This window comes from Rhamphochromis sp. 'chilingali', assembly GCF_963969265.1.
Source record: "Rhamphochromis sp. 'chilingali' genome assembly, chromosome: 8".
NCBI classification, from domain to species: domain Eukaryota; kingdom Metazoa; phylum Chordata; class Actinopteri; order Cichliformes; family Cichlidae; genus Rhamphochromis; species Rhamphochromis sp. 'chilingali'.
In genome coordinates, this window is record NC_137935.1 from 2,958,203 (window position 1) to 2,982,584 (window position 24,382).

At 39.6% G+C, this 24,382-nt stretch overlaps 1 protein-coding gene across 1 annotated transcript in view; it reads left to right on the top strand.

The window, feature by feature from the left end:
• Nucleotides 1–24,382, top strand: part of LOC308400768 (leucine-rich repeat and fibronectin type III domain-containing protein 1-like protein) — a 437,364-nt gene that overhangs the window by 73,292 nt on the left and 339,690 nt on the right. The window contains exon 2 of the mRNA XM_080888721.1: nt 10,695–10,734. The gene's annotated coding sequence lies outside the window, so the exon portion shown is untranslated. The remainder of the gene's footprint in view (nt 1–10,694; nt 10,735–24,382) is intronic.

A 24,382-nucleotide genomic window follows, 5' to 3' on the forward strand; every position in this document is an offset into this window, starting at 1 on the left:
GTTACGTGGACACATGGGTAGAATAGACAATCGTGTGCTTTTCAGGCTGCAGACACAGGGAGTGCAAAAGGAGTAAAAACGATCAGTTTAGATTGGACGTATTTCCTGATTTATATGGCGTGCAGCATGGGCTTATGTTCTCCAGTGACTTTGAGCTCTCATACTTGATGTAGTTGTGTGCAAACATTTTTTCTGTGTAGTAACAAATTATGAAACATTTCAAGTACTCTCAGGTTAAGTCCGACTTGCAAACAGACGGCAGGTTCCTACCTGTCCAGGTTGCTGACAACTCTTGTTGTAGTGCTGTTCCTCTGCCTAAATATGGAAAAGTCTAAGTATTGCTTTCATTAATTTTTCAAATTAAGTTCTATAATGTAGAAATAATTCACTGGAAGTGTCTTATAGACTGAAAGAATGCAAGAAATTGCAATAGAGTATCATCAAAATGTATTATCAGTGATGCAATAGCAACACTGTGTATGGTCATTGTGGAGATACTCACAGATATATTCACTTTAGCTTCGACCACAGCCGATTATTGGGACAAAGGTTCAATGTGGGGTCTGTCTTGTTGGATATTTATGTTCTGGTTCAAAGTCATTGCTTCTCAGTGCTGCTTTCTATCTCTGTCTTATGTTTTGGGATTAAGCACACAAAGGACTTCCATGTGAACAGTGCCACGCAGCTACATGTAAAAAACACTTCAGGTCTCATACATACATCCAGGCTTGTTTTTCTGATGCCATATGTCACAATAACATGTAAAACTAAATGGGAAACCAATTTATCTCTCACAAACATGATCTAGGTCATTTTGGGCCACTTAACACACGTACATGTACAAATACAGTTACAGACCCATACAGTTTACAAAGGTACTTCATACACATCCAGTTTCAAACTGCCTCCATCTCACTCTGTGATACTTTAGTGGCTAGGACATATACTGCAAGGATCTGTTAATATTAGTTAGAACAGTTAACATGATGCCCCAGCCATACACAAAACTCCAACAAATCCACACAATAGATTCATTATGATTTTAACATTTTCAAATTTAAAATCGCTACTTTTGTTTGTCTCAGAATGAAGTTTGTACCGGAGTAGACAGGTGATCCTTTCTTCAGTTTGCTTAAGGGTTTCTCTGCAACCAACAGAAATGTGTAGTAAACACATAATCGAGTCGATTACAGTGTTTACAGCCTCTAAGTGGTATATTCATACCACCAACAGGCAGGTCAGCTCCAGGGTAGCCACAGTGGGGGACTATTATGTCCTCTGTATAGCAGAAAACTTTAAGCACTGTACATACACTGAGAAGTTAGGATGAAATAATCATGTGAAAAGAAAAGGGGTGGTGGGACTTTGCAAGCTCTCTTTATATACCACCATGCAGGATGAGTTCTGGAGGAGGTCAGAAAAAGAGAATAGAAGGGGAACGTATGCAAAGAAGAATAGAGCTGAAATGTGGCACGATAGAAAGGCAGGAGATACGTGTATGGAGAGAAAGCCTGTAAGGCATGTATTTTACACAGGTGACGCAGAGGCCATGGAAACAGATAAGGAGAAGAACAGAGTACAGCTGCATTCACACTCTGGCTTCGGGAGGCTCTTACTCTGTTGTTTGTTACATTTACGAGCTGCAAACAACGGCTCATTGTGAGACGGTTCGTTCAGACAGGCTCGAAGATGAAATTCATCATGGCTCTAATGAATATGTTTTCATACCAATCTGTGTAATAAAACACTAAAAGCAGAGCTTTTAATGTGGTCACGTTCAGCCTGCACCTGTCCCCTTCCACCTGTTCCATTGTCAGTGCCAGTGCTAACTTCATAACTGCAGTGAATATTCATGCCTGGCCACTTTCACTGCAGTACAACAAAAATAAGTGCCTTTGTTACATCTTACAGTACTTTTCCCCTGCTAGCAGTTGTTGCTACTTTCTGTAATGTGGCGGTCCCCAACCCCTGGGCCTCGGACCGGTACCGGTCCGTGAGTTGTTTGATACCGGGCTGCGAGAGCTGAGGCTCAGGTGTGAAATGTATGGTTTTCAGGGTTTTTATCGGTTTTCAGCGTTATTTTGTTATCGTTTTGATCGTTTACTCTGTTTTCCTGGGTCTTTTCACGTGTGTTATGAATAAATTTTCTTTTTTTCGGTACCGGTACCGGTCCGTGGCGCAAAAAAGGTTGGAGACCGCTGCTGTAATGGACTGCTCAGACAGTTTCTCGTACCATAACCAAAAAAGTTTCATAAGCCAAACATTGTAATTTAAAGAAACTTTCCTGTAGAAATATAAGATGCGTATATATTTTATTGGTATTGGAAACAAGTATTTGATTAATTATCAGTAAATTTTTACATTAAAGATGTCAAATATATATCCAAAATATTGGGAAACCCCTCTGTTACAGCAGCCAAAACAGTAACACAACCAACAACAAAATAAAGTATTAGGTTCATAAAGTAAAGCATCTCAATGAAACAAGAATATGACAAAACTAAATAGCTTAATAAAGTGAAGTTACTCAAGTAGAAAATAGCTTAATAAAATGAAACGGTATCAAAATAAAAATAAAGTCGCTCGTTAGGGAAACAAATCTAAATAAAACAATCTGGCAACGGCTCCATAATGTAAAACAGCTCAATTACAAAAAAAGGAAAGGAATCAAAGTAGCATACTAAAAGTAAAGTAAGTGGCAGATGGCAATAAAGCGTCTCAGTATATTCAGAGTGTAACGTGCAGTGAGCAGTGCAGGGTGGCATGAGAGTACAGACAAGCAGGCAGCTGTTTGCAGCATTCACCTTTATGATGTCACAAAGTAGCCATATCACAGGTTTTTATCACCTTGTCTTGTTAATATTTTACAACATTTTACAACCTCAAGTATGGAATTAACAACAGATTATAGACGGTTAGTGTGCACAGTCCACACCTATGATCGGTGTGGACATACAGGTTTGTATTAACAGCTTCATTTGAAGGACTAATCTGTGTGCTTTTCCTGCTTTATCCAAGCAAAGATAATCAGCTGGAGAGGCACAGTGAAGATCGGGGGGGTTCACGAGCTCCAGCTCTGTACAGAGACTGGCTGCTGTGACAGGATGATAATAGTAATGACTCACAGTTGTGGCCCCATGTCATATTATGCGGGTCTTTAAGAAGGATTTATGTACCCTTCATTAGCGAAAGCATTCCCTGAGAGGGTATGGACGGTGTTTGGGGGTGCGATTGTCTCGCCTTTGAAACGGTCACTTAACAGGACAATTCTGTCATTTACTGTCTTTAAACTGACTTTGATGCGTCAAGAAGGCAACAAAACAGCAATAAGACAGAGTCTGTGTATCAGGGTTTTTTTTTTCAGCCTGATTGAGTTGACACTTACAATCTGTTCACGACTGTATTGCTGTTAACTGTTATAAAGCTCGACCCTGTGTGGTCCTGAGAACTGAGATTATAACTATTCACCCTTTCAGAACCTGAAATCTGTGTCTAACAGCTGATCTGAACGATATGTAGACGAACATAAACCATTACTTTCAGATCCTGAGCCAGCCGTGTGTTAACAGAGATACTGTTACGGTGTAATGTGCATAAATCCACGCATCACTCTGGGTTTTTCTGCAGTGTGTGAATTAAATTAGAGTTGCACTTGAGGTGCTGTCTCACATCCTGCAGTTAGAAAGCCCAGATATGATGGAGGAATGTTACACATATGGTTTGTTGGCTTTGCAAATGATGGTGCAGCTGCTATAATGTGGTGACAGAGAGGAGCAGCAAAAGATCAACCCCAGCCATCATTAACTCATTTGATCACAGTTAGAACTTCATGAGCCGTACTTCATGCAAAGTGTCTCAGAACAGAATCTCGGAAAGTTTGTTGTTGATTTGGGTAAATCACGTGCTTCAAACATTTGGGTTTAAAAAAAAAAAACACAGAGAAGCTGACGCGCTTCAGGAAGGCAGAAATAAATCTCAAAGCTGGTTGTTTTGTTCGTACATTATGCTACTATATTGTAGTATAATAGTATAATTGTAATTCTTTAAACTGAGCTTTGGCATGTCGACATCATTTCAGATTATTTACTATTGAACTTGCGCGGCAATATTTAAAGGCAGTGCTAAGTGGATGGGTGATTTAACTCATAAACACATGATAATGTATGCTGTTACATTTGAATTTGAATGTCTGAAGAGGAAATGGTGTGTGTGAATATTGTGTATATTAATTTAACACTCAGTCATTAACGTAACACATTAACACAGTCTTATTAATGGCTGAATTTTGCCTGACATATGTAACAGCAGCTATCGAAGTAAATACAAGAAAAAAAAGCAACATGAATGTTGCTGTGTCTGTTCAATTTCAGTTCAGTTTGATTTTATTTATATTGAGCCAAGTCACAACAGCTATGCACACTACTGAGAAAAAGACAGGTGAGAGTCTGTGAAGGTTCTCAGTCATCCAGGTCATCATAGTCTGAGGAGCTTGGAAAGAAAAGCGTCTGGACCTCTTTAAATTGCTTGAAGACGTTTCACCTCTCACCCGAGAAGCTTCTTTAGTTATAGGGTCAAATGGTGGAGAGTCCACCATTTGACCCTATAAACACACTCCTTCCTTCATTAACATTAGTTCAGTTCTGCTCTGTTTGATAATCTCAGTATTATTATGGAGCAGGAATATGTAGAGTGGACAGAGCCAAAGTCTTGGCACTCTGCTCACAGCTTTGAGCCATCCAGCTGTGCCAATTACACACTCATTCTCATAGCATCTCTCTCCTCTCATTCCAAACAAATAAACAGTGCTAGCAGCAACTGTCACACACATAGTGTATCAGCATCAAAAAAGATGTGTTTTTTGGGAACATATTTAGTGCGATTTACAGTACATTGCCTGCCTCAAGTCTCAGTAACTCTCATTTCTATGTGTTATTATTTGAAGAAGCAGATGAGTTGGCAGGCGATCTGTGTGGATTTATAAATTAGATGGCAATCAATTTCCAACCATTTGCAATCTGTTTGAGACTGATGGAGACGGCTCGCACAACCTGTGCAACTTCCTTGAAACCAAACGTGTTTGGTCACTGTAAGCACGTTAATGAGTGCAGTTATTTTTTGTTAGTGGTTCTCCTTCAGTACTAGTAGTAACCTGACTTTCAGTCAGTTTGAGTCTAAGTTCTTTTGTATCTGGATGATGTATATTTTAACATCACCTGAAGGCAGATTTGAATACCTGATTCCTGTTATGTGCTTTTCTCACAGGGTCCTGCAGTTAAAGGTTCTTTTTTACATTTACAACGCACACCTGAAAAAGCCCCTTTTGCTTATGAGGTTTTGTCTTCTCTTAACCACTGAACATCTAAACCCGAACTACTTGTAAGAATCATAGCATGTTAAGTTAGATGTGGCCAACATGGCCAACTGTTGGTCCATCATGGCATTTCCCGCTTTTAGGGTTGTCATAATTCAATTTTACATCCAAGAATATGTTTTTTTACATTTAAAATCCCAACCAATGTTTTTTTCACCAGTGGTTCTCATTATTTAACCTGGATGAACAGTACAGTAGGAATACACTGGCATTAGGTTTGATAGACACTTTGAAGCCCATCTTCTGGGCATTTCAGTGACAGTATGCAAGCTATTTGCTGTTTTTCTACTCACTGCTTTGTGTGTTAGAACCAAATTATTTATTACTTAACACATAACATACTTTAAGTGGGACTAGTAATAGTAGCAATATGATATTCTAATTACATTTTGTTTAATACAAACGAGTAATGCAACTAATGAAGTTTTAAAACTTAGAAACATTTTTCACAGATGTAAATGTAATAATGGTGGTAGAGTCAGGGGTTCAATGCCCAGCTTCTGAGCTGCACGGGTTTATTGTCAGTGTTGGTGGTTGTACATGTAGCACACGCACACTTCGTAATTTGTTTACAATATAAGAAGCACACGTGTGTGTGTGTGTGTGTGTGTGTGTGTGTGTGTGTGTGTGTGTGTGTGTGTGTGTGTGTGTGTGTGTGCGCTTGGGCCTGCCTGCCTGTCTGTTGGTTCAAATGCTAATACATTCATGTCTCAGCACTTCTCTTGTTTACTTCTTTACTTATACTTGAAACTATACACCATCATCAGCATAAAAACTTTCCGTGCTGCATGCCATTAGCCCATATAGCAACTTTTCTATTTAAAAGGAAAACCACACAATAATTTTCTATTAGTCCTCCCTTGAACTCATATCTCCTCCAGCTCAGCTACTTAGCATCAAAGTGTGCTTGAACTTTTCAGAGCCTTCCTTTTTAGCCATAGTCTTTAAAAGGGCCTCAGCAGTAATGACACCACACAGAGGAAGATTTAATAGAATATGGGCTGTATGGGTTGTGTAGAAGGTCCACAGATAATTGTATTAGACAACCATAGCCATGCTTCCTTCACAACAATGCACAGGCTTGGCCCTGGTCCACTCTGAAGTTTAATGTGAGGGCCCTGACCTGGTGACATCTGCAGCGCTTCGGGCACCAAGTGTGTTTGTAAGGAATCTGTTATTTTTTCTGTATTAAGGCACAAAATATAGTAGCTGGTGGTGGATGCTACTAGAAACACATTTTGTGCAACATGTAAACAGATTTCAGCCTAATCTGTGTCTTTTTTGTGTGTGTTTTTAATTCTGTCCTGCCTGGCAGCTTTTGCAATCAGACTTATGATCTTAATGCGCTTGTTGTGCCAAACATGTCTCGCTTTTCCAAGATCAGTTCTTTAAATTCTCTGTTAGCTCCTCTTGTTTGTGTCTTTCTTTTATCCGCTTATTTCTTCATTTCCATTTGTGTTATTTCAGTTATTACATTATATGTGGTATACAGTATGACAATGTCTAAGGCAGGACAGGAAGGAAAGGAGAAAAAAAGGTAGGGATAATAGGGGAAGATGTAATAAAAGGATACAGTACAAATAGAAATGCACACTGTATCGCCAACTGCAACAAAAAAAATTGGAAATGCTTCTTCTGGTGTGTGTGTGTGTGTGTGTGTGTGTGTGTGTGTGTGTGTGTGTGTGTGTGTGTGTGTGTGTGTCTGAGTATGAAAAAGAAAGAGAGACAGAGAGTGTCAAATGTGTGTGTGTCTTTGTCATGAAATGTACTTGAAATTGAGAAGCTACAGTAACACTAACCAGGAGTCAAAGGCAGATAGAGATGGATCCACGAGAACCGGGCCATGCGCAGCCCCCAGGAGTACCCAAGACCTAAGGCCACACATCTCGATATCGGCACACTCATCCCAGCAGGAGAAAGAGAGAGGCTGCAGGTGTGAGCCGAGATCAGGGACCCATGCAGGGCTCCAGGCAGTAAGGAACCCTCCCCCTGCCACCCGGGACCACCAAAGGAGCACATCAAAGACTACACTAGAATATCCAGCCATGCTCCGTAGCCGGATCTGTGTTGCTTGGGACACTTTCACTTTAGTTATGACACAAGAAAATGGTGCCATGATGTCAACTTGGACAGGGTTATGACCTGAAATCAATCAAGGTCAAATGTTTTGCCAAATAACTGCTACTCTCCAAGTAAAGAAAAACTTTGATGGACCTTATATAGGCGGTACTTCTCCAAATCTCAGAAAGGCATATTGTAAAGTTGAATTGTTTAAGTAAGTAAAACAAAAATATTCATCTGAGCAGAGCAAGCAATACTTACTCTGGGAAATATGTGTCAATTAAAACATGCCAAACTGAAAGCTTACATCCCATAAAGGAAGTTGATTGTTTGCATCCAGCCTGTAAAGTACTGCCACCTGGTGGCCACAGTTGGTTATTGTCTCTGGAGGCTAGCTTGTGTCTGAGCCACTGGAATGTGTAGTTGTTGTCATTTTCATGGGCATGGCAGCATTCACCAGTATTTAAACTCTAAAATCGATCTCAGTGTTAGTACAAATACATTCCTGTTATTTATACGTTGAACTCGTTGGCTTTAATAAAGTTTATTGTGTCTTGGTTTTATTTTAACAGCAGCTGTTTTTCTGTTATGTTATTGCCAGGGTTTTAATAGTTTTGCAATTTTCATTAGTTTTTATTTTTATTTAGTTTTGACTTCAGATTTTCAATTTTATATCAGTTTTAATTAGTTTTTACCAATTGTTTGCTAGTTTAGTTTAGTTTTTAGTTTTTTGAAAATCCTTAGTTTCAGTTTAGTTTTGATTAGTTTCAGTTATAGGTTTAGTTGTGTTTGCAATAATTAAGTGTAACAAAATCCCAGTTTCATCATATCAGTCATGCTCTTCTGCTCATCCTTGGGTATGTTGCTATTCCAGCTACCATACCCTGCACCCTGCACAGGTCGCCTGTCTGTCGCAGGGCTAACACGCAGAGACAGATAACTCACATTCCCACCTATGGGTTCTTTAAATAAATAAATAAATAAAGGCAGATGAACAACCATTGATACCAGGCAACTATAAAATGTATATCTTGGCCCCAATGAGACTATTAACTCTTGCAGCACCGGGTGTTCATAATTTTGGTTCAAGTGAATTGATAAACTTTGTGAAGGCAATTGACTCACACAGTTGTGTAGATGTCCCTGTCCTGCTGTCTCGGGATGCATCACGCTGCCTTGCCTGGGGTTAGCTTCTGTTTTCTGGGGATGAGGGTTGAGTGTGCTCCCTTACCTTCTCAAGGTAATCTAGGTTAGCCTTCTTGTGTGAGCTTTTCAAGTGCACTTTAAGGTTTGTGGGATTTTTTTCCCTTTAGAAATGTCCCTCATAATTTGTCTCTTTCCACTACAAGACACTTGCTTTATCCAAAACACAGTCATATTCAAAGTAATCCCAAATTGGACTCTGGCGCTTTCTCCTGACTTTTCCTGACATGATTCTGCGCGTGGGCGGAGCAACAACACAGACGACTCGACTAACGTGCTGCCACCTGCTGGCATAATGAGACAGCAAGAAAAAATCTGGAAACTAAACTTCATTTTCACCCTTGACTATTGTAGGACACGCACACATCAACGAAAACTAAACACATTTTGCTATAAATTCAGTTAATTTTAGTTAGTTTTGTGGACACTCATTACAGTTTTAGTTAGTTTTCCTTTTTTTGTTTTTATTTTTATTTCCGTTAACGAAAATGTTTTTTCACTTCTAGTTTTCGTTATTTCGTTCGTTTTCGTTAATGATAATAACCTTGGTTATTGCTCAATTATAAGATGATAAAAAAACACTCGGGAGGGTCACCAACAATTTACCTACTGTTTGTGTTTGCCATCCTGATTAATGGCAGTGGGTGTTACCTCAAAATGAGGCTGAATTACTTCTGCAGTCAAACACCTGGAAGCCTTAGCTTTAACCCCATGATCAAAAAAAACAACAAACAAAAAGACCAACTTTCCCTGTCTTTGTACCTCGAGGCCCTCCAGCCAGGCTCCATTATTAATACACTTGTCTGCTAAATGCTTTATCCATTCTTTACCCAACTTAGTTTAAATCAAATCCCAAAATGTCCCCATCTCCAACCTCATCTCTCTTGTGCATTTTCTGTTCTTGCAAAAAGATCTCATAAGTACCAAAACACACACGCAAATGTCGAGCACTCTGTGACGTTAGCGATGCTATCTTGAGATCAAAGTAGCTGGCTGCGTTTTATAACTCAAGTAGTCCAATTTCATTCAGAAGCAGACACCCCAAGAAGGCTTTTGATAATCTACACTGTCTGATGAGATTTCCATTGAAATAAGTTAGCAAGAGGAAAGGAAAGATACAGAACTGGGAAGTAAATCTGAGAGACGAGGAAATGGGACAATTGAAGGAAGAATGATGGGGGAGTGAAAGAAGATGGCACAAGAAAGAAGACAAAATGGAGAAAAGAAGTGGAGACAAGAAGCTCTGTAGTTAAAGCTGACTGATCAATCTATTTTTGCTCATTTTTTGAATTGCTTCTGTCGCAGCCTCTTTGCTCCATGTCTCCCTGAATCACACTCCATCTCTCATGCCCTCACTTTTCCAGTGTTTATAAGTCATCTGTCAGATAGGCAGACGTGTAGATGGAACAAAACTCGTCCCTGTAATTTATTCTGCTGTTTTTGCCAACATTCATTCCTTCTCCTGCATGATGACTTCCATTTGTCAGCCGCCTCTGCGTCTTTAAAATGAATCCATTTGCCTCTGAGTTGCTCCGTTTCTTTATTGTGAAGAGATGCAGTTTGGCAACAAATGCTAAAAGATGAAATGAGAATTGGTGTCGTGATGACTCAGTGGGTTCAACTATATTCTCGCAACATCAAATCTGACTCATGACTTCCTCTGCGTGTCAGCTCCCTCTTCTGCCCTTCCTTCTCGCTAACTGCCATAATAAAAATATAATAGGAATGGGGGTAAGACGCCCGCTTTAATTTGTTTAGACCACAGCTTGAGTGCTGCTCTTACAGCCGAAAGATCTTTGCATCAGCTGGAAAATTTGTCAATAAAAAAATCGGTTCATGAGGAATCACAGTAAATAATCAAATGTGTTTAAGCCTTGTGATGTTTTCATTAATCTACTGAAAGGAGCAACAGTAAATGGATCTGCTATTCTATGTGTATGTGCAGCTTGATATGTCAATGTGCTTCTGCTCCGTGGGTTTGAAGTATCGATCACAACATTGCTGCCGTACCTGATAAAGTGATAATAAACTAATTCTGAACTTCTTGTTCTTGTTTCAGGTGTCAGAAAGGACTGACAGTGGAAGCAGATGACAGAAAGGTCAGTTTGAAAGCTTTTTTTTTCAATCGCAACTTATTTTTTGTCACCAGCACAGGAAGGAGACTCTCCCTCCTTTGACCTTGTTCCTGTGGACAGACCCTGGGTCCGTTCAAATAAAACAAAACAAAACACATAGAAAGTATGGAGCAGCAAACTGGAGGAGAAAGAAAAGACATGTCAGCACTTACTGAGGAGATGAGTGTTTGAGAGTAATGCAAAAGAAGCATTTTGAGATCACATGTGGCAGCTACTCATTAGATGGACTTTATAGCAAACATTTTCACAAAAACCCCCCTTCAAAAAATCCCAATCCAAATGCTTGCACACCCACGCACATACTGTATAATGTCAACCATTGACAGGCCAGTATGAGCGACCGTGCACCATCAGGTCAGAGTGGACAACATCTACAAGTAGGACAGGCTGCAGGAGTGAGACAGCCCTCGATCTGATCATAGTGGCTTCTATGTGAAACTGCATCCACTCTGCGGCATCTGCTGTGGGGCCCAATCAAACCACAGATACGACGCATAAAGGATTTCCTTTGCAAACAACTGATGCAGTTTTAATAAGCTAATTAATGAAGCTGTAATCTGTCACTTAAGGGCTGTTTAAGCAGCTGAGCCACTTTAGCTCTGATTATGCTTCATCACCGATCTGATGGTGAATTTTCCCATAAAGGAAACTCATCAAGATTGGAATATAAATATTTTTAAGCATTTAAATAAGGGTTAATTTGCTTAAGCATAAGTGGATGTTTGTTTATCAAATGGTCATAAATAACAGAAAATGTTATGTAAAGTAACACAGACTTATTACCATAACACAACTGTCAAAATTATTGGTGTGCAATGAATTTGCAGTTTTGTTGTCTTTGAAATGGTTTGTGTGAAGATGGAGGTCGGCTGCAGCCAGCTGCCATCTTCAAAGGGGCTTTGGTGCAAGTCAGCGATTAAATGGCAGTGCAGAGCCATCAGTGTAATATCAGTTTATGACTGAAAGGAGTGACGCTGGCAATAACATGCAAACTGTTCATGATTATACATGATTCACTACCATACATTGTTGTAACTCTCAGATCTGTTGCATAAACAGAACAATTCACATCACCTACTCAGATCTAGAGTCCTGCTCATATATTTGAAACAAATCCATGTTAATTGCCTCTTGGGGATAAATAAAGTCTTTCTGATTCTGATTCCGATCAAAAGATAACAACAACAACAACAATCTTTATTTATAGAGCACATTTAAAAGCCTTGGGCATACCAAAGTGCTTTACATAAAACAATAAAAGGTTCAAACATTGATAACGGATAAATAAAAATAACGAGTTATGTTCATAGATAAAAGCTACCAATAAGAATGACTATAGCACATGGGTAATAGCAAGATAAAAGCTGTACCACCATAATAAAAGACACCAATAGAAAGATAGGAGGGAATTAATACAAGAGGTCAATAGGTCACAGCAACCAAACAAACAAACAAACAAACAAACCAGCAATTAAAAGGTGGAGAAGGCAAGTTTAAAAAGATATGTTTTAAGCTGTGATTTAAAAGAATGAATAGAATCAGATGCCCGGATGCCAATCGGGAGATTGTTCCACAGCACAGGTGCGACAAGAGCAAACGATCGATCACCTCTAGTCTTAAGTCGAGATCTGGGCTGAGCCAGCAGTAACTGTGACGATGACCTTAAAGCCCTAGCAGGAGCATAAGGGTTTAAAAGGTCCTTAAGGTAGCTGGGTGCAGTGTTGTTAGTAATTTTAAAAGTAAACAACAAAATTTTAAGTTGAATACGATATTTGACAGGCAACCAGTGCAGATCGGCAAGGACAGGAGTAATGTGGGCAAACTTGCTGGTTTTAGTTAGAATGTGAGCTGCAGCATTCTGAACTGTCTGTAATCTCTGTAAAAGGGAAGAGTGGAGACCACAATAAAGTGAATTACAATAGTCTAGCCTCGACGTTACAAAGACGTGGATGAGCTTTTCGAGATCTTTATGCGGGATATAGCGCCTAGCCTTAGAGATAAGACGAAGCTGGTAAAAACTAGATCTGACAACAGCAGACACATGTTTGTCAAATGAAAAGGAGCTGTCAAATAAGACACCCAGATTCCTGACAGTATCAGAGAGAGAACAACTAAGAAAACCAAAGGCATCCCGGAGTTTGGCACGAAGGGCATTACTACCAAAAATCATAATCTCGGTTTTCTTCTCATTAAGGATAAGAGAATTCGACAACAACCACTTCTTGGCCTCAGACATGCATTCTCGGAGGCTATTCAGAGACAGAGCAAGATCGTCGTTTAGCTCAAAATAGAGCTGGATATCATCTGCATAATAGTGATAAGCAATATGGTATTTCTCAAAGATGGCACTTAAAGGAAGCAAGTATAATGAGAAAAGGGTAGGGCCCAGCACAGATCCCTGGGGGACACCACAGCAAACAGGTACAGCCGAGGAAGAGGATGTAGCCAGATGTACCGTAGAGAGCCGATTGGAGAGATAGGATTTAAACCAATCCAGGGCAGCGCCCTTGATGCCTACAGTGTGCTCAAGTCTCGCTAATAAGATATTATGGTCAACCATGTCAAATGCCGATGATAGATCCAAAAGCACTAAGACTGAGGGGCGTCCGTTGTCAGCCATTAGTAGGAGATCATTGAAAACACGAAGCAATGCTGATTCTGTGCTGTGATGTTGTTTGAAGGCCGATTGAAATTTATCATTTATATTATTCTCATCAAGGTAGGTCTGCAGTTGGAGCAGAACCACCTTCTCAAGTATTTTAGCCAGAAAGGGAAGCTTAGAAATTGGCCTAAAATTGGCAAAATCACTAAGCTCAAGGTTCCTTTTTTTTTAGAACAGGTTGGATTATGGCATGCTTGAGAGCTGAAGGTACATAGCCAGAAAGCAAGGAGAAGTTCAATATGGACAATAAACAAGGTCCAATTACACTGAAACAATCCTTAACAATACGGGATGGGAGAGCATCATGTACACAGTTAGTATTGTTCAATTTATCAATTAGACGCTTCAGAGTGGAGAGAGAAACGGGTTCAAATTGATAAAAAGTGGCCGAACAATCAGGAGTAGACATACAATCAGTCACCAGAGGGAGATAACCAATGACGTCGCTGTGTGATTTTTACTCTAATGGCACTGAAATGATTTTATAGCTCAGAGACATTTTAAAGGCTAATTGAATTATATTCAGGTCATGTACATTTTACACACATTATATTCTTATCTCTTCTCTATTGTTTTGCAGTTAAACAGAAGTCCAACACATCAGGGTAGTTTTTTTTTATTTTACATTTGTTATCAGTTCAAATGCAGGCTCCAGACTTGTTGAGGAATTTTGGAAAATTCAGATTTAATGAGAATATCAGCACAGCGTGATGCTTCTGCGTGTTTAGATGATACATTTACACACCAGCTCAAGCATGTCAGACACATCTGTGCACATATGGCCCTGCTGTTGTGCATGTGATTGATGTGATTATGAGCTATTGCCCCTGCTGCCTGGGAACATGTAGGGCTAAATTTGACAACTATGTGAACTCCACATGGAAGCTATTTGAAATATCTGAGTCAGACTTGAGGACCACTGCAGATTTTAAAGGCCTGGTCAAACTTTGATTCATTGTGATGAACATGAGCATGAACTATTTAGAGTGCTATTAATAATCCATCTTTAATTTGTCTTTAAAGGAAAGATAAAGCTTTCTCCATCTCCATGTTGAAATGTAGTAAATTAGACAAACATGAAATTGAAGTACTCTCCAATATATCTCTATTGTGCAGGGCCAGTAATATGATTTTATGAATGCAATTCTCATAAATCTGCAGTCAAACTACTGTTTGTGTTCTCCTGTCCACATAACAGGAGACAGTTTTGGCTGTGTTGTTGTTGCAGTAAATGCAGAAATGCTCCACAGTCAAATAATCAGATTGTTAATTTACTTTTTTTAAACTTTAAACTTCTTTAAAAAGGATTTTTAACCATCAGCTGCCTGATCCAACATGTATGATAGCTGCATATTTATCATCCTGGGTCTTAGATGACAACAAACATGCACCTCCAATAAACAGCCCGAACTTAAACACAGCTATTTTACCTTTAAATAAAAAGACTGAGCGAGGTGATTAATCATCTCTTTATTGCTGAGTTTTTAAGTTTACCTTCCCCTCTGCTCTTTTCAACAGATCTTCTTTTTATATCAGCCGTGCAAAAGTGTCCTGCATGCGTTTTACTTTGTTTTACTCTATACATCCCCCTATAGTACTTGACTGTGTGTAGTCTGATAGTGCCTATGTACTGAACAGAGATGTGAGTCATCAAGAAGGTTGGTACACACTCCTTCCAGTCCCTGGTGACCAACTCTCTGTGTTCAGGGAGTGGTTGTTCACTGGGCACCATCTCACCACATTTTGCACCTCCACTCTGTAGACTAATTCATCATTGATTGAAGAGAAACTGGTGCCAAACCGTGATGATGCTTTGACAAGAAACTGAGGATCCAGTTACATATACTGGTGAGCTGAGATCCAACTGGTGCAGTCTGTGGGTGAGCAGTATTAAAGGCAGAGCTACTGTCTACAAATAGTATCCTAACATATGTGACCCATTCCTCTTGATGAGTCAGGGCTGTATGGAGAGAGGGATGGTATCCTGTGATGTGATTGCAGAGAGGTAAGGATATTGGCCTCGATGTGGGAGAGGACCAGTCTTTCACTTTCAGTTTGCTTTCTCTGGCACTGAAGCATCGATGGCTGACTTGAGGCATGCATGGACCGTTTCCACAGATAGGAATAAGTTAAAGATACACAGATTTTAGTCCTGGATCTCCATCTGGTCCAGCAGTTTTCCATGGCCTGGCCTTGCAGAGTTTAGTGTGGGAGACTCGGCATGCTCTGTGGTTGTTATCTTCGTAAGTGGAGTGTGGTTACTGGAGTGAAAGTGGGCAACAAAAGTGCTGACTTTTTTGGCCAAAGTGTTGTGCCTTTGTGGTCAGTTAATGGCTGTGATGCTTTTCCACATGCCCCTGGTATCATTGCTGTTAAAGTGATCCTCCACACACTTCCTGGAGATAGATTTTTTTTTTTTTACTTGACCTGGTAACACTGCAGGCTGTGGGGATCTCAGAGTTATGCTTTGTGAAGGGATTTCACCTCTTTGTTCATCCATGTTTCGGTATTTGGGATGGATTTTATCTTTTTGTCCATGATTGTTCAGATAGTAGCACCTGTAAGAAGAACAGTGGATGTATATTCCTGTGTGCTCTGTGCAGCTTGCTGAGCACACAGTTCCCATTGTGTTTGTTCAAAACAGTCCTGGAGTTGTTGTTTCTGCACAGCTCTGTGTGCGGCCATCAGAAACAATGGAAGATGGTCAGAGTTGCACGAGTTGGAGTAGGGAGGGCTTGTAGGAGTCGTTAACATTGCTGGATGGTTTATACCAGCTGTTTGTTGCCTCGGTAGTGCACTGCACATGTTGATCTGTCAACAGTATTTCCTGTTTCTGTCAGGATACTCTTAAAGTTAAAGGAAATGATGTTTGCAAATTTCCCCACTTTTTAATAATTCCATGTGTCTGTATAAACACTTCATGCTTTTGTACTGTAACAGAATTAAAAGCACAGATAAAGAACAAATGAAGAAAACATAAGAAAGTGCTTAAGTGCTGCCTTTATTTCTGCTTAATAGTTGAACATCCTCCAAATGTTGTGATTTGGTGATTTCTGCCAGAGAAACGCACATGATCAACACAAAAGATAACAGTGAGCTTCTCAACTCACGTTGTTTGTTTTGGAGAATGCCCTGAATACCAGAAATATGATAATAATTGAAGATTAATACATTTTTTTCTCTATTCTGATCCCAGAATCTGTGTTTGATGGGTGGGGGAGCCTTTCACACACTACCCTACAGTAGTGGTGATGCTGGAGGCAGTGGAGGATTTATGCAGTAAACCGCAAGTTTATGTAAAAATTGTAGCTACGTAAGAAAATGACTTTGCAGGAATCTTGTTGTCTTTTTATATGAGCTCTGCCATAATGTTTTGTTCATTTTTATGCTACTAGGTTTTAAACTTGCACATCAGTGACATTAACACTTCACAGTTAATGATCTCTTGTGGTCAATATGTAAGCAAAGAAGCAAACAGTAACTGAAAAACAAGCCCTGATGCAAACGCAAGAGGGAAACCATTTGGACTTAAACATCTTTATTAAAGAGGGAGCAGTGGAGAAAGAGAAACAATTAATTCACTGTTAGCTTGCTTAGTGGGACTACAGGGAGGGAGTTAAACAGATGGATCATATGATGCTTCATTGCCACAATATGTGAGTGCTGTGTTTAGCTACGGTGCCCTGGAGAAGTTCATTTATTCATGGAGGCCTTTATGGAAGAATCTTATAGATACTGAAAGGAATCTGTTACTATTTTAACAGATATGAGTTTTGACATGACTGGGATTATGGAAGTTGATCAGTATTATGTTTGTTTTTTAAAAGAAGAAATGATAAGTAAAAGATGACGTTGTAGTCCAACACCAGGCTGGTTATACAGGAGGAATCTGAGGCCACCTGGTTGTTGAACATAGACATATGTTGATGTGATTAACTTCAAATGTGCACTCACAGTTCAGAAGTCCTTTGTTATGTATGATTGTCTATCATGGGGGAACAATTACAAACAAGGAGAGAACCCAAAAGACTGGCGACAACTGAGCCTGATACCAAACAAGCAACCAGACCAGCTCGATCCAGTTCCATGCAGGGTTTCTTTGAGGTCCATGAGCACGTGGACAGAGCGCAGTACTTTCTCATAGCATATATGCTGTTTTTGCATAAACACAAAAGAAAAATGAATGAAAGCTGGTGTCCATGGATTTTAAAGTTTCTGTGCGTTACTTTATGGCATTAAAAGGTTGGTATGGTTATTAATGTTTTTAATTGGAACAGTCAAGTTTTCTCTTAGACTTTTCCCCTTGAGCTGCAAAACATCAGCAGACCACATTTTCAACTGAAGTGTTTTTCCCCCAAAAAACTCAAAAGAAAACTTCAAACCTTAAATATTCTCCATCCATAAGATTTCTGATTGAGTTCCAGTAAGACAGTCCCAGCACTGTTCTCTTGAATGAATTCCAATAGATTTAACTCCTTTAAGTTTGTTGTGTGGTCTTTGAAGTCTGTTCAAACCGAAACCAATCCCCGTGTGCAGCACGCCTGTCTTCAGACACACGTGCGGCAGATGGTGTGTTCACGTCTCTGGGTGAAAAAAATATAGAAGAAAAAAGAAAAAACCCTTCACTTCTCCAAAGTTATGTTTTATGTTTAAAGACTTTAACAAAGCATTGAACCAATCAGTGAGTTGACTGTGGATCAGCAACTCCTTGGACTGAATTTTCACCTTGTGGTCATACGCCAACCAGTCAAGTTACAGTTCACACCCATGTCTATTCAGACTCATATGAAGACAAACATGTGAATAAAAGATCCTATTAATCGGCTTAGTAACCAACCAAATGTAAATACTGTCACAGTCTCCTCTTCTGTTTACATCACAGTGAACTCGACCTTTGGCCCTTTCTGTTTGTTTGAAATCTGATTTTATCCTTTCATCAAGTGAACAATAACTTCTTCAGATTAACACAAAATAACTTCTGCCACTAAACGGTCACTTTTGTAAAACTCTTGCTGAAACAGGACTGTTTCAGCAATCCCCCTTATTTAAGGAGACGGGGGACCTGAACCCCATTGTCTTTAATCCACTTTGTGAGATAAAAATAGAAAATGATTACAGATAATCTGGACTTCCTGGTTTGTTGTCTTAATCAGTGCTTTTGGGGCCCTTTTTTGTTTCTTCTTTTAGTTTTTTAATGAATCCAGTTATGCAATGGCACTAATCATTTGCATAATGTGGAAGCATAACATGTTGAGTAAGGTGGTTGTTGTGAATGATGGTGAAGTGCGAGCGTGCATTAGAGAGTTAACGGTGACCTTTGTGAGACATCACAGGTCAAAGGCAATAATTCAAAATCATTGTTTCATAGAGCAACAAAATAGTCCCTGCCCTCCGACAGGGTCAGTTTAAAATTGTTTCCAAAAAACAAAAATATTCCACCTTTGTTGGTCCCTTTGTTCCCAGAGACAGTGGGCCAGGCTGCAGAGCCCAGCATTGACAGGCTCTTCAGCTGGACTTTGACACCAATTATCCTGCCACACTAGCTATACAAACTCACACAATGTCTGTTGACTATTCTGTCACACAACCTCTGGAGTCTTTCTCACTTCTACCACCCTTATTACGTCTCTCTGCCTGCCTTTCTTTGGCCCTCATCATTCTGTCTTTGCAGCTGTCAGATCATTGTGAAATACCACCACCTCCCCAAGAGGTTCACAGTATTTTCCTTTGTGTCATCATATCTGTGTTCACATGAATGTGATAAATGTATATTTCCAAGGCCAGTTTCAGATCCCCAACAGTGCTGTGTTAAAAACATACGAGGGTTGTGTTTTTGTGGAGTACTATGAAGGTGATTCTCTTGTTACGGAGCTGTATTGACTTAGTCATTTGTGCTATAAACCTAACCTGCTCCAGATTAAACAGCGCAAGATCCATATGATGCAATGAAGGTCTTAAGTTTTTCGGCAGTGTCTCAAGTCTTTGTCTTTCCCAGATCAACTTTTTGCTGCCTTTTTTCCAAGCTTTAAATATGCTGAACTCTATGAATGTAGTCTTTACCAGTTATTATGACCACAGCTTTTAAAGCGTGCACGTTTAATACTACATTACTCTGCAGCACAGAGAGATGTCACAGAATTATGTGTTATGATGTGTTTTACCACCTACCACTGATCCAATCATCTGGTTGGGTATGTTGAAGTTTGTAGTACAAGGTCCAGGTTCAATTAAGTTTTCTTTATAGGGGCACCAAATCACAACAATAGATTGCTTCAAGGCACTTTATATTGTGAGGTAAAGACTCTACAATTATACAAAAAAACAGAGAAAACCCAACGATCATATGACGCCCTATGAGCAAGCACTTTGGCGACAGTGGGAAAGAAAAACTCCCTTTTAACAGGAAGAAACCTCCGGCAGAACCAGGCTCATGGAGGGGCCTGCAGAGCGAGAGCGAAGTGCTCTAATAGGGTGATATGGTACTACAAGGTCATTGAGATAAGATGGGGCCTGATTATTTAAGACCTTGTATGTGAGGAGCAGGATTTTGAATTCAATTCTGGATTTAACAGGAAGCCAATGAAGGGAAGCCAAAACAGGAGAAATCTGCTCTCTCTTTCTAGTCCCTGTCAGTACTCTTGCTGCAGCATTTTGGATCAGCTGAAGGCTTTTCAGTGAGTTTTTAGGACTTCCTGATAATAATGAATTACAGTCGTCCAGCCTGGAAGTAATAAATGCATGAACTTAGTTTTTCAGCGTCACTCTGAGACAGCATATTTCTAACTTTAGAGATGTTGCACAAATGGAAGAACGCAGTCTTACATATTTGTTTAATCCTTTAGAGCCGGTCGGAGCGGGCACGCTCTGTTTTGCGTAACTATTTATAAATCCCGGTAGCTCTACAACCACATAAGCTGGCGCAATAATTTTTTTTGCATATGAAACCGGAGGAGTTGTACTTACATCTTATGCCATCAGCTTGTACTAGGTCACGGTTTCCTTCCACATATAGCTTTGCAAAAACTGCATAAAAAGCACTTGCAGCAACAAAAACATAATATTCCAGAAACACGCTTTGCCGATCCGATCAGCTGTTCATAACACTTCCTACGTTGGAATAGACGTCAGCGCGAACTTTTGCATGTCCGCCATTACCTGCCCAAAACCGGAAGTGATGTCATTTTCGCAGAAATTTAGTTTTTTTTTTACCATCAGGGCCTTATGAGCCTATACTGGTGTTTTTAAAAGTTATGTTTGACTTTATGACTTTCTGTGTCGTTTCTGGGATGCTTAGGACTCATATTGCACTGCTGGAAATAGTTTATTTTGATGCATATGCTGTTTTTTTGCAAATTTGCACTATAATATTATTTTCGTTTTTCCTGCAGTATATAAAAATTGGTGTATTTCAAAAATAAAACTATGAAGACACTTAAAATAAATTTCCTGTGGTGGGAAACTATTTTGTGCAACTTTTTTGTATTTACAGTTTTGAGGGATAAGCCTCTTAAATTTCTCTAACTAGAAATATATGTTAAAAAAGCAAAAACGATTTTCAATTTTTTTGTAGTTTATTGCACTTTTTTGCAATTTATGTAATTACTATGCACTTAATGAATACATATTATTAAAATCTGGGCTATAATTGTTGTATTGATGTATAGCAACTTGAAATGCTCCCAAAAATGGCTCCACACCATGTAAAAATATAATATAAGCTCTGGCGGACTTGGTTCTATGGCAGGTCTTAAAGGGTTAATATGTGCGTCAAAGGACATGACCTGGTCAAAAATGACACCAAGGTTCCTCACAGCGTTACTGGAGGCCAAGGTAATGCCACCCAGAGTAAGAATCTGGTTAGATACCATATTTCTAAGATTTTTAGGGCCGAGGAATCTCAGTTTTATTTGAATTTAGAAGCAGAAAATTAGATGTAGTCCAGGTCTTTGTATCCTTAAGACATTCCTGCAGTTTAACTAATTAGTGTGTTTAGAATAAGTGATGTGACAATAAAAACAAATGAAGTAGGAGGTTCTGGGGATTTGTGCCACAGAAACTGTGACTTTTTTTTACATTTCTGTAATATATCATAGAAGAGAGACTATGGAGGCAATTTGCCTCAGCGAGCCTGCTCCTCCTTTTCCTTCATGTCATACAAGTACTTTTACATTTTAACACCTTGACACTCCATGGTAATGCAAAGATAATACAACAGGCAGGTATCCAGAACTGACAGAACCACTGTCCTTTCTCTGTTTAACCTCTGATATACATTATGAGCATTTTATTGGTGCCTTAGCCTCACACTGTGACCTTGACATCCTCCCATCGTCCTCCCATCATCATTTTACTCCATTTTCTGGTTTGAACCTTAAAAGGGAAAGACAGAGTCACTAAAGATGGGACGGAGGACGTGAAGTTCCACCAAACAACATTGCACTGTCCCGTTAACAAGCAGCAAACTTTGTGATTTCCTGGTAGCAGTATATCTCGGTTATACGATTGAAAAAAGAAATTCAAAAATATTAAGTGTGTGCGTTAAACTGTCTGTCACATTTACAATGTCCCAGTGCTTCACTTCACAATCACCAACAACTTGGAGAATATTGTGCTTGTGGCTTTTCATCTTAGATCTCATCATGACAATCTCAAGGCAGAATCTGTATTTGTGAGATTCACAGTGTTGTAAGGTTTATGTTTCACATTATCAAGAAATAATTACTTCTCAAAAGCAAAGTAGATACTCAGTGGAGGCAGTAGAAGTGGCACGAACTGGAAGGGAGTTACTCACTAATTAATTCTGACTGTTGCCTTTTCTTTGATTCCATTAAGGTAATGGCAGCGCCGCATTTAGGCTTTTGACTGTGTCTCCAGTGCCACTGATCTTCCTGATTATTCTGTTGTAGACAAGAAACTACACTATTAACATCAAACCATAATGGCTCACCGAACATTAGGATGATAAGTCAATTTTAGTGTGTGTGTGTGTGTGTCAGGAGCTCAGCGCTAGATTCTATCGTGTTTGCATTTTTATCACATTTCTCCTCCAACAGGCAATAAACACACTGTGTGAGTAAATGTGAGGAAAATTTATGAAGAATTTTGGACAAATGTTCTTGTGAAAGGCCAAACAATAACATATAATAACACATGCCTCCCTACCTAAATAACAACTGTCACATGTAAATGTGTGATTGATATATATAATTCTTTATGAGCTATATTGGAGTATTTTGTACTAGCATTTCAACAAGGGTCTAAAGAGCGGCTCTTTAAGACCACCGACATCGGTCTAGCAATGAAGCTGTTGTGTCAGAGGTCCACACAAGTGTCTTGTTTTTAGTGGCTGTGCTTTAGTAACAGGATGAGGCTCTTACCCCCAAAATTACATATTAACACTTTAAATCTGAAGCCACAGGATTTAGATTTAAAGGAAGTTTTAATGTTGTTGAGAATCAGATTTTAACCAAAATAGTTTTAATGCCTAAAACTAACCAAGCACTGAGTGACAGTGAAAAGTAAATTGAAACGAATTTGCTGGTCTCAAAATTGGACATGAACCACGGCCTGCTGGCTGACAAACTGATGGAGCTCTCCACCTTCCTCCTAATGCACATTTTTATCCTCCCTACGTAAATCCCCACGTTATCTTTAGTTACACAGAGAACAGGAATTTGGAAATTCAACCAGAGACGTTATAGGGATGCAGTTCTCCAAACATACAGCAGTGCACGGCCTGGTGGAGATGATGCTGTTTGAGGGTAGAATGCTGGATGGCTGAGAAGTTGACCTGAACAGGACAGAAGACAGCTGGAGTTCATAGTGAAGAGGAAGAGGCACAACACTTCATCAAAATCAAAAAAGGACACATGAGAAGCACAAACAAACGTTTTCATTGGTTTAACACTAAACTAACAACAGCACGAACTTAGAGTAGCGCACAGTAGCGCAACACACATTGTTGTCCCCAACTGAGAGTACACAGCAGCAGTGTGGCTCTTTGGACTGTCTGCCTTTAAAAGGCTCTTAGGATCAAAGCACAAATGCCAAAGATTGAAACACTGACCATGGTGTGGACATAAAGGAGACATTACCAGATAAAAGTCGTCATTTTTCACAAGACAGGAGAAAAATGTATAAACAGTCTATTTCTGTTCATATCTCTGTAATTTATGTTATGAACCTTCAGAGTTCTAAGGGTCACTTTTCATGTTTGTGCTTCATTTTATTTTACAATTTTCCTTTGTGGGAACGATTTTAATGTCACAATCAGGAGTGCTATGAAAATAGATTTTAATGTGACTGATTTCACATCCTCACAGGAAGTACAATTCAGAGCATCAAATACAATGTTTAGCAAACACATCTTCTAATGGTCGTCCCCACTGCCTGAGAGGAACTGCACACAAAACCAGTAATTGAGCTCTGTATGTAATTAAATAAAATGTGCTCTCTCTGGTTCAAAGTTATTTCCACAATTCATAAAAAATACATTAAAATGGTGGTTACACTAAATCTATTAGTGATTATAGTAATTGTAAGCATCAGTCTGTGTCATTAGAGGTGAGCTTTTTGCCTTGAGTGAGCGCCCATTATCCATTTCATGTCCCTCTGTGCCCACCCATGGCCTTCACTTTGCACACTCGCACGTACACCCCCACACAGTTAAACTGGGATGTGCGCTGTATTCTTTTGTGCACAGTTTGGAGCTTGCTTTGCAGACACACACACTCAGAACCTGCTCTGTGTGGCTTTCAGACACCACCTGCTTAATTCAGCCTCGCTCCTTCCACACACACACACACACACACACGCACGCATAGGCGCAGGCGCATTCCTGCATACAGATAGCGATCTTGCCTCCGGAAGTTGCTGTGAGTTCTATAGCGGGATCGGCTCTTGTTAGCGTAACATCAGGTACAACGAGGATCCCAGCATCAGCCTTAATTG